This window comes from Leuciscus leuciscus (genome assembly GCF_965113295.1).
Source record: "Leuciscus leuciscus genome assembly, chromosome: 18".
In the NCBI taxonomy this organism is placed as follows: Eukaryota; Metazoa; Chordata; class Actinopteri; order Cypriniformes; family Leuciscidae; genus Leuciscus; species Leuciscus leuciscus.
In genome coordinates, this window is record NC_138742.1 from 13,344,484 (window position 1) to 13,363,733 (window position 19,250).

General features: G+C 36.7%; 1 protein-coding gene across 2 annotated transcripts in view; it reads left to right on the plus strand.

Annotated features, from left to right (window-relative positions):
• Positions 1-10,741: 10,741 nt before the first annotated feature.
• The window catches only part of casz1 (castor zinc finger 1), a 186,979-nt gene continuing 178,470 nt past the window's right edge, over positions 10,742-19,250 (plus strand). For both annotated transcript variants that reach the window (XM_082144842.1, XM_082144843.1), the window contains exons 1-2: positions 10,742-10,933; positions 12,970-13,030. The gene's annotated coding sequence lies outside the window, so the exon portion shown is untranslated. The remainder of the gene's footprint in view (positions 10,934-12,969; positions 13,031-19,250) is intronic.

Genomic DNA, 19,250 nt, shown 5'->3' on the forward strand with positions numbered 1-19,250 from the left:
ACCTGTACAAGACAAGAGATGGACAGGTGAGTGCCTCATTCAAACGATCTAATTTTGACATTTATTTTCTTTTAACACTGATCAACACACATAGGCCTACATAAGATCACGTCGTTTAAATAACACGAAAGCTCCAGCGTGCGTTTGACACTCTAGAACCAGTGTTAAGATCTCATATTTGCTCTTAAGTTTTGATAGGTCTAACATAGGTAACGTTACAGAAGTAGCCTACTACAGAAATTGAATAAAGTAATCAAATATCAAATAACACTGGATAGTCTTCACTGGGAATACATTAAACAGGTAAATCCTTACAATTAAAGTTACAAAAGTTATTTAGTGACAGACAGCAGCATGTATAAAGCTGTTGTTCAAAACAATGACTTTAGTAAAGTTTTAACTATTTTTCTGTTAATTTGCTAAAATAAATAATAAATATAATAAATATGCAGATTTGGCTAACATTAAAATGTAAACATAAAAACATTTTATGTAAATGTCAAAAGTAAAGATTCTGAAAGCATTGAAAAAGATCTCATAATTATTTAATGATTTACAGTAGTAACAATAAATATTTTATTATATGATATTTGATTAATATTATATTTTTAAATATGGGTTAGTGATAAATATGGTGGACACTAGGGCTGGGATAAACGATTATTTTTTAAACGATTAATCTAGCGATTATTTTTTCGATGCATCGATTAATCTAACGATTAATTTTTCTGATCGATTCGATTCTCGATTATCTCCCCATTAATTGACTACTAACAATTTATACATGTTGATTTACATATCTGAATGAAAAAACATGAATTCCTTAACATTGCAATAGGTTTATTGCTCTTAAAATTACAAAATAAAAGACTATACAAGTGCAAAGTAATGCATTCTTAGTCAGAGATAGCATTCAATAAAACCTTGAAGCCTTGGAAACACATAGCTTACTGAAACAAGCTTACTGAACACATAGGACCTACTAGCTTACTGAAAAAAAGTTCTTTCAGATGAAAATAACAACAACTTGATGACTAGCATTCAATATAAAAATAAAAAAGGTCACCCAAAATACTTGTTTAGAGCAACTGAAAGAATACAGTAACCAATGTAAACTTGAGGGCTTTAAGCTAATACAGAGAGTGCTTTTCCAACAAAAAAATAAATAAAAAAGAACAGTGGGAGCCAGCAGCCTGTCATGGAGAAAAAAAAATCTCCGAATGCTTCACGTGAAACTTTGGTGTTCCGCCCTTTTTCTATCGTGTCTAATGATTTTGGTTAATATGCACGAGGGAGAGAGAGAGCAAGACAGCGCTCGTGTAGTTTGAAGACTGTGAGTGCGCGAGCGCGCGTGAAACTTTGGTGTTTCGGCCTTTTTCTATCGTGTTTAATGATTTTGATTAATATGCACGAGGGAGAGAGAGAGCAAGCAGCGCTCGTGTTGTTTGAAGACTGTGAGTGCGCGCGCGCGGCCGGGGCTCTCTCTCGTACGCGCCCCAGCAGTCATTCTATTCTACATCACTCACCGATCAAATAAGGCTTTGACAGCCGCCAAAAAAAAGATCAATGCAGAAAACCCCCTGGATTGGTTATATAACGTTGGACAGAATGTTGATCCGGCCATCGCGTATATTCAGCGCACATAAGGTAAACGTTTTGCAAACGTTTTTTAGAGAAATAAAAACAGGTCGACGAATCGATGCGCATATTTTGCGTCGACGTATTTTTTGCGTCGACGTCATCGATGACCTCGACGCGTTGTCCCAGCCCTAGTGGACACCCAACTTAATATAGGATATTAACCATCTGAATCTAACAAATGTATGAATTGTAACATGTCAACAAATGTTAAAGTAAGCTAGCTATTTATTATAATGTTAATTATTGTGCCTTTCGCCCCAACAGCAGGTGCGCTTTTGACCCCAAATACCATGCTTTTACATATTCTTACGTTATTGAAAAACTCTTGCTTTAATTAGCTTGAACAAAACTGAAAATCATTAAGAAGACATTTGTCTCAAAATATATTCAATAGTATTGGCGATTCTCATTTGCTACTTAAATCTACAACATTTAAAAAAAAACATCAAATATTAGATCAAATTAGCACAGAATCAACTTTGCGCTGCGGCACTCGATCACGTCAAGGATCAGCCAAATTTCCGCGTGCATCTTGAAAAGCGGATGTTTTGGAAAGTGCTGTGGCAAGTTTTTGTGCCATCTAGTGGTTTAGAGGAAAATAATATCAAAGGTGCCATTTTACCCCGTGCACCTTTAGCCCAGATATACCCTACTATTACACATGCATTTTCTCAACTATTTACATTCATGTAAGACATAACCGACTGTGTTTTTGTGAACACTCACCAAGGCAGACATTTTGACATAATTTTGTGTGTATTTGACCGTTTAAGGTAAAGCAACTCAATTTGCAATGCGCAAGCTTTTCCCTTGTGTGTGCGTTGTTATGAGCGTAAAGAAAACCGTCTCTCAGAGAGCTCCCAAGTACTATTGAATGATACAAAATCGCTTGGATGTTCAGATTGTCAAGGTTTAAAAACACGTGGGCAAGTGATTTCCATCAGCAGTCCAAAAACGCAAGCAAAAGTGCGGACGCGATGTCTCTCGAAGCCAAGCAATTTGCTCATTTTGAGAGATAGAGAGGGGAGACACGGTATTGCTGAAATAACTTCTCACAATTACTAATTTGATGTGATGATGTTGATTCATTTACTAATAAACATCTGCAATAGTTTCACTTGTAATGTCATTGAAAAATATAACCGTAAGAGCTCAGTACAACATAAAATCAGAACTTAACTTTTAATTTAAATAAACAAACAATAAGTAAATATTTCAGTGATGCTTTGTATGAACAGTATATAATCAGTGGCTGCAGTGAGCGGTCTTCTCACCAGAGCATGTACAGCAGCGGAGCGGCCTCGTTCACAATTGAAGCTTGTGATTCTGTTCGCTGAAGTTGTGCTTTTTTTATGGCGAGCAACTTCTATGTCGTGCTTGATCAGATGGTGACAAGTCAATGGTCTGAAGAAGAACGATTCAGTGGAATTGGCGTTCAGTGCCACCAGAGCCCGTCTACGGAGAGCCTGGCCACTCCCTATTAAGTCCTATTGTACCGAATTTTGGTTGTAGTTCCACCAGAGTTCCACTGGGGGCGATCGCCCATGAGTGCAAAATTAATGGGTTAGTCTATGGGGCTAGACGGCTAAATTTGTCTCTTTCACCCGATTGCCGTTTAGAAATCTCAGATTTGATTATAGGTTTTGCAAGTTCAACATGGGTTATAGGTTGAAAGTTGAATGAAAGAGTCCTTATGTCTTATGTCCTTTCGATTTCTTACAGGTTGAGTTGTTGTTGCCCATAACACGCTAGCATTCTGCTAATGAACGCTGATTGGTCAGTGAAGAACTGATTACGACCAGAGATACCGCTTGATGGCATCGTGTGTGTGTGTGTGTATTTTCGGCATGGTCTTTTAAAACAACAAAACAAAAACTCTTCTAGCACGTGTATTTACTGTGTCTGTGTTGTCGATGCCTCGAGAGAAAAGAAAGTGCAGAGCGTGAAAGCACCAAAGACTGAAGGATTGCCGTAAAGCAGTATCTCTGGTCGTACGATGTGTTTGACATCATTGACATTGTAAAATACTTTTTAAAGCAAATAAGTGACTCTAAAAAATCTAACTCCCAGAAATGTGTAATTTCTTTGCATCTCCTTTCGAATACAACATTCAAATTACTAGACAAAAAGATATGTCCTGAGAAAAGTGGATTTTGAGGGGTATAGCTCCATAGACCTCCATTCATTCTGCACTCGTCCTGTGAGCGCCCTCATATGGAACCAGAGTGGAACTGCAACCAGTTCAGAAGCCGGAAGTTTACTGAGAGTGGAAGTTCTCCCCTTAGTAGACATTCTCTGGTGCCACCTTATAAATGCAGAGCGCCAAACGCTATTCACGCACTTAAACGCCGTAGCAACGGCTGTAAAAAAATTAATTAAATAAATAAATCTGCTGGTCTCCTGCGCCCGCCCTTTTTGATTAGAAATTAACTTCACGACTGAACCTACATTATATTTCTCAGTAAGGAGGTTGTAAGGCTGTTTTTGAAGTAATTAAACTCAGCTTCATTGCTAGTAGAGAGACGCTGTACTGACGCAGGTAATTCACACACACATCTCTCTCTCTCTCTTTCTCTAGGCTAATTCATTAAAATAAATGTTTTAATTAAATCAAATAAATATTACCTTACTACACTATTTTATATTTGTGTCTGAGTTAAAGCGGACAGAACGCTAGATCTAACGAGTAGTAGCTGACGAAAATAACCGCCATTTTAACCCTTCCATTCAAATTTAGCAAACATCAATGACTACTTTAACTTCTCTCTGCTGGCAAATGGAATAAGCGGGATACATCCACAGCTAGCTGTGCATTAAGGCCCGGTTTCACAGACAGGGCTTAGACTAAGCCAGGACTAGGCCTTAGTTCAATTAGGACATCTAAGTAGCTTTTATAAACGTAATAAAATGAATTATCTACCATTACATGAAAATTATTATTGGCTAGCTTTTATATAATAAAATTGTTTAATTGAAGACATCCCGGATTTTGAATGCGCTTGCAGACATTTGGACTGTATCTTGCAGAGCCTGTCTTGTTACATAGTCTTCATATGGTGATCTGTTTAGATCCCGTCTCACCTTGTCTTGTTTTGCCAGTCAACATAAAGTTCTGCTCAGTGGCTTGTCTCCTTAACTTAACAAAGCTTAGTGCAACTCGGTTCAAAGATTTAATTGTGTTTTGCAAAGGATGTGCTAGACAAAATGGCAAAGTTACAAGGTCTCTTCCGCTGTTAAGCACCATGAAGAAAACCGTTGTGATATTAAGACTAATATCTTTGACATTGTCTTGTGATGCTTGTGTTAAAAGGCCTGTTTATTTTCATCATTAAAAGAATGTGTTGTCTCCTGAACACGCGGGTCGAGCTTGCACTCCCAGTGAGGCTGTGCGTCTTGTTTTTTGTTTCGTTTTTTTTTCCATTTTTTTTTTTTCATTCCAGTCATCAAATGCCGCTTGCAACATAATGAGAGATGTGGCAATTAATTTTCTTTTAATCAAGGTCGAAATGAAGTAAATTGGTACAGCTCTGCAAGCCCTCATTTTCTATTTTTGCAGTGATGCAAAACAAATACGATAAAATTATGGCCCTCCTCACCTTCAGTAATTAGAAAGCGTGAATGATCAGAGAAGATGATATGTGATATACAGCGCCTGCAACTCTCTCCCCCAGAGATCACATTTCGTCTCTTTTGAAACAGATGACCATGTTTTCCTCCCCACGCTCCATGCTCCCTGCTCTCCTCTTCCTTTTTTTTTTTTTCGCATTTGAGTTACAGACAGAGAGAGCAGCTCAACGTGACATTGACTGCTGTGTTGTTGTAATGCCTCTCAAATCTTATTAAAGACCAAGACTGCAAAAGACCTCGCTGACTCCACACATTTCCATTAACTATGTTGTTTCAGTATCCTACAAGCTGATTAAGAATTTATTAAAATTAGATTTTAACTCTGTGCCCAGATATCTTATCAGCACCATATGGCTGCATGACGAGCATTGTTGGTAGACAGCGTTAATAAACACTGAGGACTGGCCTTCCTCCACTGTGTGCCCTTTTGAAATTGTGCCACTATTTATATCACTGGTTCTCTGCTGGTTTTGCTTTAGGACCCATATTTTATGTTCCACTTTCAACACAGTTGCACAGTTGTTTGTCATACAAAAGTGTCCTTAAAGGTGAAGTGTCATATTTTGAATGTAACAATTATTTCTGCTCTCCCAGCTAATTTTGCTCAGCCATTTGTTGGTAAATCAGCATATATTGTTTGTTTTTTTAGTTTATATGTATATAGACATAGATTTTTGGCTGATGTAAAAAATTTAATAGTGCATTCTTATTTCCCTTATTTTTACAATTAGATTACCTTTGTTATCTTCATTAAACACTTTTGTTTCAAAAATAATAAATGGATGACTGTGAAATTAAGCATGCACAATATATTGGTACCATATTGGTTTTAATTTTTTTTAAATATTTTATTATCAATATCAGAGAAATAGGCTACTGGATATTTAATAATGCATGCTAATTTTTACATGTAGATAATGCTCTCGTCTAACACTCACTTAAAATGAATCTTTAAAAAAAAAAAACTGAATAATTCAATAACGCTCTTAGATATTATCTTTTAAAAATGAATATCATTTTTTTTCAAACTGTATAATATAATGTTGTCATGCCTATGTTCACTTGTAGAATTTAAATGCATTTTAATTGCTGTTTGTTTGAGCATACCAATGATGTGATATTAGGGCGGGGTTATGTTTTTGGCTGACCAATGACAGGCTGGGACAGAGTTTGGATCATTATTTTGGCTTTTCTGTTTGATGACATTAGTGGCACACTTTGTATTTAATCTGGTGTGGTTAATAATATTTTGGTTTATATTTTTTTCCACATACTAATTTGACTAGCTTCTACAAAATGACAGATGAATTTGGACCAAAATACTGTAGAGTTTGATTGGATGATTGTTGTTAACAATAAAATATATGGGAAGCATTTTCTCTTCTCTTTTAAAGTTAATAAGCCTGTTTATTTTGCTATCCTATTCTTAACTATGCTCTATTATATGCTCTGTTGCAGTTTATTATTTACATTTCCCCTGCTGCCTCTGACCCTGTCAGAACAGACCTGCAACACACATTTGGGCTGCCACGTACCAGTTGAACCTCTGCTGTATAGCTTGATTGGATGCACAGCCATTGACGTCAGTTACAAAAGGTATGGGACATGTTTTATCCTCCCTTTTATTAGGTCGTCATGACCAACTATGAGAGAGCCAACTATGATACTGTAGATGAGTGACTGCAGATACTCTGAGTTCTGAATACGTGTGCTAAGATTTTGATTTACGTTTACCTTGTTTAGAGAGTTTAAAATAATTGGATAAAGCGTTCTCCTATGCACACATGCCAGTGTTTTTGTTTTGATTTGATATAATGTGCAGACAAGGCTCCACACTTTCATTTCCTGAGTAAGTGATTAAGGAAGTGACCACCTACCTGTTATTGTGTGTGAGTGGGACAAATAAATGAGCATGGAGAACACATTGTTACTAGGGGGGTTCCCAAACATTAGTGGCAGTGATCCGTGTTCTTATAAGCTTGGTTACTTAAACACCTGTTTTTGCAGGTACATATAAGGTATACTGCAGACTAGTGATATATAAAAAAACAAAGGCTGAAGAGAGCATTAACTAAAGTCAGCAAAGAGGGGATAAAATTATAACAGCTGCCCAGTCTGTTAAACTTCTCCATCTCCACCTAATTCTCTCCCTCCCTCTATTCGCCCATCAACTCACAAAGCTGCTCCTTATTTCCCGAGCACTGGCAGCTGCCAGCACTCTTAACTTCCGGTTGGAAGACAGGCGCCTTCTTCTAGAGGACATTGCTTGTACATATCTTTATCTAATTAAGGTAAATGCCAGTTGCCTGCCCTTCCACGATATGCCAGTGAGTTTCACAGTCGACCTTAATTACTCTCTAACAGGGATCTGTCTGAGGACAGGTATCGAAACAGAGAGAAATTATACTTTTTCCTCTGACAGTTTGTATTCCATCATGTAAGGGTGTATTTATGAAGTGAATGCTTTGTCCTTGATAAAGTGGTTTTAAAGCACATTTTTGTCATTTAAACATTATATAATGTATTGGAATAAATTGCTGTGTACTGTACCATCAAGCAGAAGTAATTAATTTAAATATATCATATATAAACATTTTGGGCATAATTATATCTTCATAAAGCCAGCAGGGTTCATATAACAGCTTAACAGTGTTTAAGAACTAAGTTAATTGTAACTTAGTTATAATAACTGAACTAAACTTTAAAAATAAATATTAGAAATAAAATGTTTATTAATATAGAATCTTTTTTTCAACTATGCATATTTTGATCTGAACATAAAACTAATGCATCATTTATATATTTTTATTAAATCTACAGTATGTATATGTGTATATATATATATATATATACTGTGTATAATATACACACATATACATGCAGAATAATGTATTGTTTTTTTTGCTCTAAAATGTCCTCTACAGAGGAAAAAAAAAACTTTATTTTAACATTTTTACACACGACACCCATTTTGTAGAACGACCCGTATGGTTTTTAAACCCCCATCTTAATTTGTGGTCAAAATGAAAACCTTTTTACTACCTCAGCTCTGTTTATTTTGCCTGTGTGGATGGTGACCGAGGAACAAATGGCCCGAGATTTGCTTGCGACATTCATTTCTGTCACTCCCTTTTGTTGCAACAAACACCTAATATTTTAAGCTAAGTGTCTTCTTTTGGTGTATTATTCATGCAATGCGATTGAGAGGAGACAACGTGTTAAAGCCCATTATGTTAGAGGTGATTATACTCACTGAATCCGGTGTCAAGGCTTTCTGCTTGCGTAGGGCAAAGGTGTCCTCGCATTAAAAATGCTTACATGTCAGCAGGGCCATATGGACAGTGCTTTATCACTTTGTCAATGCAGACGTTAGGAGTGATTTTCATCAGTTTGTCAATTTCTATTGTTCTCAAGGGTTTGTGCAATTGTTTGTGTAGTTAAGTTTGCATGGAATGTACTAAAGTATTGTGTTTGTTCCAATTATTCGTACACCCCTCCCATTCCAGTTAGGCAGCAACAGACACCTAAGAGAAACACATTTTACCTGCCCTTTTTGATGACAAAATATTCTTGTTTATGTCACACTAAGAATAATGTTGCTGCCGGAAGTTTCCGTTTATACCAGCTGTGTTGTTTTCCTCCCTCTTAATAGCAATGACCAGTGAAAAATTCAACCAAATATGTGGACAGAAGGAAACTAATTGCTTTAAGTGGTTCCACCTAGCAGTATGGCTCTTCTAACCTTGTCCTACATTGCGATTAGCTTTTAATGTTTCATAATTAGTGATGGCACTGGAGAAGAAGTCAGAAGGCTAAGGGTTTGTTGGGTCTGCCCTTGAGAGCCGCTCTAATGAATCAATGGATGGCAATAATTGTACTAGTCATTACTGAATCAAGTGATCTGCAGAATAATGTATTGATTTTTGCTCTTTCTTACTACATAATTATTCTGTATCACAGTATTGCACCATCAGGGGAATCAACTGAAGGGCAAGTAGAATCTGTTTTGGAGTTTTGGATCTGTCTTGTTTCGTTTATGAAATAGAGAAATTAACAAGTTTTTTTGAGGTTTTCTTTAAAAAAAAAAAAAAGCTTGACATTAGAAGTTGCAAAACAATGTATAAAATGAAGCTTTATCAATCAAGAGGCTATTCTATGTGTGAGCTGTTTTTTCTCTCTTTCATAGTTCTTGCGTTACCTCAGATAAGTTCTTTTGTGTAACATGATGTTCAAACAAACCATTTAAAAGTGATGAACCCAACAGTCTGAACCGCAGAACATGAGCTTTACCTCTGAACATTGTGGGCTTGTGGGGCTATTTCATCATTAAATATGTACCGTTTGTAACAGTATCCCACAGGCAATAATAGGATGGGGATTTAAACTATGAACGTGTCTTTCAATATTTATCAGCAGATTTGAAATATAATTTTATCCCACTTTAATAGATAAAAATGTGAAAAGTTATCCTTATGTTGTCTTTTAAAAATGATTTTATGTAAAGACACCTCTAATAAGCAATGTTGGTAAAAGAATTAGTATTATTTTATCATTAAGCTGATATTTTTAGTTCTTAAAATTCTCTCTCTTTCTCTCTCTCTCTCTCACTCTCTCTCTCTCTCTCTCTCTCTCTCTCTCTCTCTCTCTCTCTCTCTATATATATATATATATATACATATACATATACATATACATATATACACACATTTTTCAATTGATGTTGATTCGGTTTTAAAATGTTTGCAAATGTTGATTTCACAAGATTAAAATTATAACATTACCTTGTTATTTGACTATGCTATTGATTACCCCTTATTCTTTTTTATGTCGAGCAGGGCACATCACAAAACTGCTAATTAGCAATAATCTGTTTGTCAATAATTCACAAGAGTGCAGAATTTAGATAAGGAGAAGTTCAGGTTTGAAATACATTATCACAGCTCTTTTTGTCCCTTAGGGTATTTTGTTGTATAACCTTCATGATTCTGTATTATGTAGAAAAAAAATTAGCTTCAATAAAAATGTCATTAAAGGTCATTTTCAATTTTGTACAATGTCTGCATGTTTGAAAATCTAATCTTTAAAAAAAAAAAAAACGTTAATAATGTGAAATTTCACTTCTTTTTAGTTCTTGTTCAAAGGTACAGTTCAGTTGTGTGCATTGAAACATTCAAAATGGTTCATAATGGTAATTTAACAGCAGAGGATACTTTTTTTTCATAGATTGTATTAAAACAAGTGTCATTAGGATTGTGGATTCAGAGGGTGACCACAAGACACCCCAACAATGTCATATGAATGAACTGAATAAAAGGTCCCATATCATTCAGTGCAGTGCAGCTCAGATCAATACCACGGTGCAATTAACCTGACAGGCGCGGTGGAGTCCATTCCGTGTTTTCCACCTCACTCCCTGTGCTAACTGAGATATTCAATTAACGATTCCTCTTCCCTCTCTGAAGCGGCTCTCCAGGGCAGATCTTCCGAGCGACCCGCCCTATGTTAGAAATAGGAAAATCCAATAATAACAACACAAGAAAAAAAAAAAAAAAATTATGAAAAAATGAGGCAACTTTGATCACGCATGCTCCCTTGTCATCCACCTTATACACAACATTTCTTCTAAGTTGGAAAGTCGCGGAAAAGCCAGGAAGTAACGTTACAGGTAAGACTTTTGTTTTTGGATGATCTACACCACACTAGTCAAATGTAACAATTAGTTTATGACTCCAGTGAGTTTGATATGATCTGGTATTTGTGATAGAATAGATCGAGTGTGTAATTCAGTTATTGCGTTTATAAAGCTTCTGTTTTGAATAGAACGCGTCACTTAGTGCAGAACGTGAGAACTGAAACTCTGCGCACCTACAATCACCCACTGTACACGCGGGACAGTCGCGGACCGGTTCTGGGAAACCGCGCGCTGGTTTCTGTACGTTAGTCTAGAAGTAGTTCACAACTTTTTGATCGCCTCCGATAACTCGTGACTTGCCTGTCCTTACCTGTCCGCTCGATCTACAGTTATTAAAACAATGAGATATGTAGCCTATCTCTCGTGTCTCTGACACATACTGTAATATAAAGATGTGTAGCCTAACAGTACAAGTCGTGCTTTTCTTCTTCTTCTTTGATGCCGTTCTAGGTAATGTAAATATCAGTGTAAGACGAAAGAGAGTTTGACATTGGAGGTTTTATGAAAGCTTTAAATACCCACAACGTGATCGGGCACCTAACAGGTGTAAGCCACGCGAGAGCAAAGTGAAAGCATAGTGAATCAAGTATGTAACTTACGTAGTGTGTTTTTGTGTATATATAGGATTTCTGTCTGTAATTTAGTATTTTTTCGTGACACCTGACTTTTTTGGTGATATTTTTGGGTTATGTAAATCTACAATAAAGTGATAAATAATGCCAGTATTTTATGACAGGGTTTATAGTCCATTTAGTTTTGTTGATAGGAGCCTACTGTACAAACTGTTGTAATGTTTACCTCCATAAACGAACACAACTTTTTAATTTAGCGCTCTCTAACTTGTAGTTGGTGAAACTTTTGATGAATCTGTTAAGAAACAGAAATTGACTTATATAATTAAGTAAAAAAAACAAAAAATGTATGCAGACCACCCAACTTTTTGTTTTGGTTTCCTTTGGAGGGGTTCAAATCTTAATTGATTGCATTTGCATCACAAAACGACACGTTTGGAAGCTTGTCATATCATCACTGTATATTTACAGTGAAATCTAGTCACCACTGCTGCCAATTCTTTAGTAAATTTTGTATATATATATATTGGCACAGTATAATTAAGCCATTATAATGCTCTCAGTGCCATGCTCTCAATCATAAAGGAATTGTGAGATATTAGTTTTATTCTGAGCAATAGCATATGTTCCATTGCATCTTATGAAGTCAATAGAGGACAGCAGTAAGGTAGAAGGTAACTTGCTTTCTGTTTCAACTGTTTAGTCAGTTGTCTTTGACAAAATGAACTTATAACACTACACTGCTCATGGTAAATGGTAAATGTACACTGTAAAAAATGATTGCTGTGATTATCACAACTTAAAATTCAACATTAGAATAAGAAATAATGTGTTGTTTCAACTTAAAAAGGTATGTAGTTAACTTTAGTTTAGTTAAGTTGAATATTTAAGTAATCTCAACAAATTTTAAGTTGTTATAACTAATTGCAGCAACATTTTTTACAGTGATCTCCACAAAATAATTGTGCATTAAGTACATAATTAGGATTACTCAGCTTTTTAAATAAACAGTTTCATGAAGACTAATGTAATGTGTGTTCTTTCAAGAAAACCCTATCATTATTATACAATATTTCATAACAATTTCAAAACATTTCCTCCTTTTGCCACCCTTTCTTTTGGATTAATGACTAATAAAAAGTATTTACTCCAGCTTGTATTTTCTAACTGTTTTAGTGCTATTAGTTTGCGAGGTGTATTTCCTTTCATTATGTGTGTTTGTGTTGTGTCTGAAAGCAATAGCATGTAAAAAGATCACTGCCACTTTAAACCCCAGAGTTCGCGTATTCTCGCTGGATCTTTCTGCTTTGCTAATTATTGTGTTGTTTTCTGAGCAAATATGTCATATCCATGGCGACCAGGCAGGTTTATTGTCTTTCTCATGCAATGGTTCACATAAGTAATTAATTACTCTCTTTTCTCTCTCCCTGTCTCCAGTAAGCCAATCAGTTGAGGGGAAACATCTCGTGTTTAAAATGCCTGTGATATCCAAGAGAAGGTAAACAGAAACCTTGATGTTTAGAATGTAAGTGTGTGCCCTGAGCGTTTCGTGTGTGATGTGTGTGACCACTGTCTGTGGTGTGCAAATCATACATTATGGTTTTGATCGTTATGCAAAATTATACATATTTAATAAGTAATTATGTGTGAGGACAGCCTTTTTGTGTGTCAAATGACAAGCCTTTGTGTCTAATCAATAGAATAATGAATGAATTCAGCATATTATAAAAAGCCTTAAAAGTCAAATTATTAAAGCTTTTTGAAATCCATTAAATCCATTCGAAAGCTTCACAGGTTGCTTGTAATTGGTTATTAATGTGGGTGTTATTAGGGACAAGCTTTGTTTGGGGCCCCCGTCCCACAGTGTTGATCTGTAACATGTCTGTGGAATGTGGTGGCATGTGGCTCGTGCCCGGAGACACACTTCCATCTGGACAGCCATCCAGCTCGAACTGTCAGAGCAGTTTTACAGGTGTTGATCTGTCTCAGCGTCCATCTGCCTTGAATATTCTCTTCCTTACCTCTCCATCTCCATCTCTGCTATTCGTACTTTAAGATGTTGCGTGCTGAAGTGCTGAAAGTTGATAAATGGTTTTAACAGTAACACTAAATGCTTTCTATAATAAAGTAGTGGTGAAAACCTTTTCATGTCGTTTTTGAGATGTTTCTTTAACTCGCTTCAGTCAAAATCAAGGAGGTTTCGCTGATTTACTGCAAGTGTCAAGGAGCCGGTGCTACCTAAGACCTGCTTTCTTTGTGTCTCTGACCTTGGCTTTGAACCCGTATAACCCTTGTGTTCAGATGTACATTCATGATTCTGCGCTATGCTTGACAGCTCACGAGATGTAATGCAATTGCTTTTTTTACACCACCACTTTGTAAATTGCTCGCTGTAATGATTTGGTATCTGTATTCACACTATTGTGAACCCTTGTAAAATCTTCCGTTCTCAACACGCCGGCATGCATAGGCCACATGTTTGTTTAATAGTCATTATTATTTTTGTTTTAGTGCACTGGAAATGTCCTCTTTGCATGCTTGATCAACCAGTGGGGAAATCTAATATAATTGAGGTTCAAGGTGAATTGCATCCTGAGCATTTCCCCTTGACAGAAAGAGCATGCATATACTTGAGCAAAAATAAACAAATCACACTGACATCAGTAATATAGGCTTGATTTTGAAGGCATGGAATAAGTATCGATTTAAGCCTTCACTTCATAGATGAAAATGGCCTTTTTGGTAATTTGTCCTGGGTCCTTTCAATGCTGGAGGAGGCGAGCAAGAGAAACGGGTGGGGGGTGAGTAAGTGAGAGAGAGAGAGAGAGAGAGAGAGAGAGAGAGAGCTAACAAGACAGAGAAAGGGACATACTGCCCCTTTCCGAGCTCATTATCATTCTTAATAAGTCTTAAGGAAAGAAGGAGCAGTGAGTGTAAATGCAAGGTAATCCTAACACTGGCCAAGGTTACTGGGGACAAAGGCACATGCACACCCCTCCCTGCTGGTTGCACTGGGACACAGAATGAGCCGAACCCCCAGCAGCATTTACAGAACCCTGCTAGAAGTGCATGAATGATGCTTTCTATGCTGTAAAAATGTTTTGTCTGCTAACTTGAGCTTTAGGTGTTAACCATTAAAGGAACTGGTTATAAAAATATTTATTATAATATAATTTATTAATATTTTATGATATATATTTGATTATGTTATATTATTATACACTGTAAAAATGTATGATAATAAGATTGTTTTAACTCATCAAAATAAGTTAAGCAATTTTCAACTTTTTATAAGTTATACAAATTCAACTCATATTTTAAGTCAGATTAATGTAATTTAAGTTGAAATGACTTAAACATCCATGTTGATTGTACTTAAAAATTTAAGGCAGCAGCTTCTTTTTTTAGAGTGTATTATATGATATTATATTATATTGATGTAACTGTGATGTTAACGTATGTGCAACAGACATTTTTTGTCAAATTTGTTTTTAATTTAAATTGAATTAAATTAACTTTAATAATATTGCAATCAGGGTCAGAACTAAATGGGGTCAAAAATACCAGAGAAAGTGACAAAAATGACAGAAATTCCCTTTCATTTTAATATATATATCAAATTAATTGATTAAATTAAGGCATTTTATCTTAAATTATGGCAATTACACTTAGTTTTATTTGGTTAAAAATGGGCTTCATAACTGTAAAAAAACCCAACATATTTATATTATTTATTTAAATATTGCAACTTCATAAATAAGGTATTTTCTGACGCTGATATATGAGTGGTTAATTATTGAAAAATCAATGAAATCATTCCAAATCTCAAATACACACCTTTTGATTAAATGTTATTCAGATCATGTTGAATTAATGTTTTATTTCGCATAAGAGCAGTTTGTTAATGCTGCACTCCGCGGTATTAAACCAGCACTTATGTTTGCAGTGTGTACTTGTTTGCTGTCAGGTATTTATTACAGTTCTGAGAGGATTAAATGATTGCATGAACAAAGCTGTGTTTAGCTTACTGGCGAGTTTAGTGCATCATCTGGCTGTCTTGTTTTGAATGCCCCTAGTTTGGAGGTCTCCCTGATCTATTTGTAGGCCTATTTCATGCCCTCAGAATATTATACACATCATGCAGTGCATAAATATCATAATGAATAGCAGTATAAAAGCAGGTCCTGATTGACTGCGATGCTCAGTGTGAATATGCAGCGGCTAAATGAACAAACACAACACAGTCAGATCTGTTAAGCAGATCTGCTGGCCTTTGTCTGATTCTTCAGCTTCCCTCTGTCACTTAAAGATGATTTACCCCCAAACAGATGTTTTGAGTCTCACCGTTTGTTCTATTTTCTGCCCTTTCAAAGGTTACGAGTGAAACGCAAAGCCTCAGCAGCGGTGCCCTCGGCCCGTAATTGCCCGTGTTTGTGCCACTGTTATTTTCTGGCTCAGAGATGGAAAATGTTGAGAGAGCGGAGCGCTGAACCTCTGGGAGCGCCTCGGCTTTGCACTGGTTGGCGATACAGCATCGGTCCAGTCCTGTCGGAGCTTCATTCCTGTTACAGCGCTCCCTGTAGTCTCAACCCCTCCCTGTTCCTGGTTAGGGTTTGTATGGCAACCTGCTCTCATCGCCCCCTGGGGCATCCTGGGAGGCAGAGAGCCATCGCCATGGTGATCAGAGCACAGAACCTCCGCAAAGCAGTCCATTGTGACTGGCGCGCGTTGAGGTGAGAGGAACAAAATGTCACAGCAACAGGTTTTTTTTCTTTTTGTTGTTTTTGCCTTTAATGCCCATAGGGGTTTGTTTAGCCTTTGATTCATCTGTGCTGGCGTCTGCTAAACGAGTTGTTTGTGATATCTGTTAATTGCCTCTTTTAAGTCATCCGTTTTGGTGCACGGTAGAAGGGAACGGGAGGAAGTGAAAACAAATGAAAACTGAGTTTGCATTCAACAATCCAGAGGGATGAGAGAAGCGTATTATCATGAGATGGTTATCAACCCGTTTGAATCATTTGTTTTTTGTACAACACTTTTTATTGTAGGTGAACATTTTTTTCCAGGGGTTTTAGTTTAGGTAGAGAATCTTATAAGTGAATTCCCAGCTCTCACAAGCCAAACTTAGAGTGAGATTCTAGCAAAACTACAGGTTGATTAATTATACTTGAACTCCCCACTTTAATATTCTTCTGAATGGATGTGGAAAAAAGTCTCTTTTTTTGTTGTTGCACTGAGCATATGAGATCGGTTGTTCTCCACTAGAGGCAGCAAGAACAAATTAAATCCTGCTGTAGGCTGATGCTGAGAGCCCCTCGCAGAACACTAAAGTCTTTCAATTACTGGAGAGAAAAAGCTCAAACTTATTTTGTAAAACCTAAAGTACCACTGAGATTTACCTCAAGCTGAACCGATCTAAGACTTATGCAAAGCGCAGCGTAAATCTGTTCTTATTTAAAGGGATAGTATGCCAAAAAATGAAACTTGACATCATTTATTGTTATTATTTAGCCTACATGTAATTAAGTTTGGAACCATGTGAGGGTGAGTAGATGATGACAGAAGTTTCATTTTGGGGTTAACTATTCATTCCTTTTGATACCGATTTGTGGTATGGCATACTGGAGGTCATGGCTCACTTTGTTTAACCAAGGAAATATATTTCTGTGTAGTATTGAAAAAGAAACATGTATTTAAAAATGTATGTTTTAGCACCAAAGATGTTGGAAAGGTTTTTTTGGGGTAAATGCAACATTTTGTTTGTAGAAGTAGTAATAAAAAAAAAAAATAATGGTTACACTTTACAGTACGTGTACTTACAGTGAAGTTACCCAAGAAGTACTGGTAATATAAGGATTTAGGGATAGGTTCAGCGTATATGAAGACTTCAGATGCAAAAGCCTCTAAGTGCCATCTGAAAATGTCTTCTAAAATGAGCATTTTTTTCAAGCTTGTATGTTTAAGTTCAGTAATTTCACTTTAATGACGATTAATAGGTCATTTTCATTGCCATTAAAGTGAAATAACTGAACATAAACATACAAGCTTGATAAAAATGATCATTCTTGAAGGAAATTTCAGATGGCACTTAGAGGCTTTTGCATCTTAAGTCTTCATACATATACACATATATATATATATATATATATATATATATATAGGTTATTGCACTGAAAATCAACTTGACTGGAAATATGAGGGGCACGTGCTCTAAGAGCTTCTGCACTCTTGTTAAAGAAGATGTTTCTTCATCTTCCTCTGTGGTGTTGTTTATCATTTGCTGTTGGGGCTTTTAGTTTATGTTAATTGATGCACGTGCAGTAGCAGACATACGGTGCGCTGTGACAGGCGGGGCGGGAAGGCCGTGGCCGAGGGACAGGTCAGAAAAAGGGGCTGCAATCAGCGCGTCTGAGCGGGAGGAAGGCGCCTGTTTCTCCTCTTGTAACCTCGAGGAGGATGTGGGTTGCATTCGGTGACAGGTTCAGTGTTGAGTCTGGCCTCTGGGGTGGGAAGGGACTGCTGCTCTCCTGAGGTGCGGAGGGGCTCAAAAGTCTACCACACCTCTGACTTGTGCTGCACTGAACCAAAGACTTAGCCTTACTCTGTTCTTCTCCTGTTGCATTTGTAGCCATTTATCTTGAACACTAAATACAATCTAATTGAACTTCTTTCTATTGTGGACAGTGGTTTCATACACTAGAAGTGGGTTTTCTTAACATTAAACTAAACTGCAAACTCTAATCTATTGAATCTCTTGCAGTTAATTACTAATTGGCATTAGCTCACATTAGCATGCTCAAGCTTTATACCACTATCTGAAGTGTACTATATAGTGGTGTTTGTTTTTTAAAGTCACAATGTATTGACAGATCTTTTATATTGTGATGTACATATGAGTGAACATTTCCGTTACTTGAAATGACATCAAATCTAATGTCTAAAGTAACTTTTAGCCTTCTAGTGGTTAAAAAACAAAACTGCATGCATTTTGCATTTAAAGGACAAGTTCGGTATTTTACACTTAAAGCCCTGTTTACAGATCGTATCTGATGAAATAGAACGGTTAAGATTAAAATTTGGACACATGCTGCTGTCCCGAGAATTTTTGGTTTATTTCGCTTCCCCCCCCCCCACCCCCACAATGGTTGTCTATATGCACTGGAAGATTCCGTCCTAAAAACACATTAAACTTTCGTTTACAAAGACGTTAAACTCACCGAGTGGTCAGGGGTGTTCACTGATATGTTCCCTCAAAAATCGCTGAAAAAGATGCATTCCAACAGGTTTTATCGTAGTTTTTGTCCAACTCCATTGACTTAATAGGACGTGCTGTGAGACCGCAGCACCTTTACGGTATTACTCCGCCGCTTCTTCTTCTGCTTCTTCTGTGTATTCAATGAAATGCCCGTGGTTTGCTTGCAATTGGCAAAGGTGCATTATCGCCACCAACTGGGCTGGAGTGTCTATTATTCAAGCTCTCAACGGAAGAATCACGGGTGTGACGCGTTTGGCAAAATAGGTCCACAAAAGCTAAATAAACCTAAAATTCTCGGGACAGGAGCATGTGTCCAAATTTTTATCTTAACCGTTCTATTTCATCAGATACGATCTGTAAACAGGGCTTTAAGTGTAAAATACTGAACTTGTCCTTTAAGATCATTGTTTTGGTTGTGCTTCGGCTCTGCGTGACTGTGCGGATGAATATGACTCTTCACAGT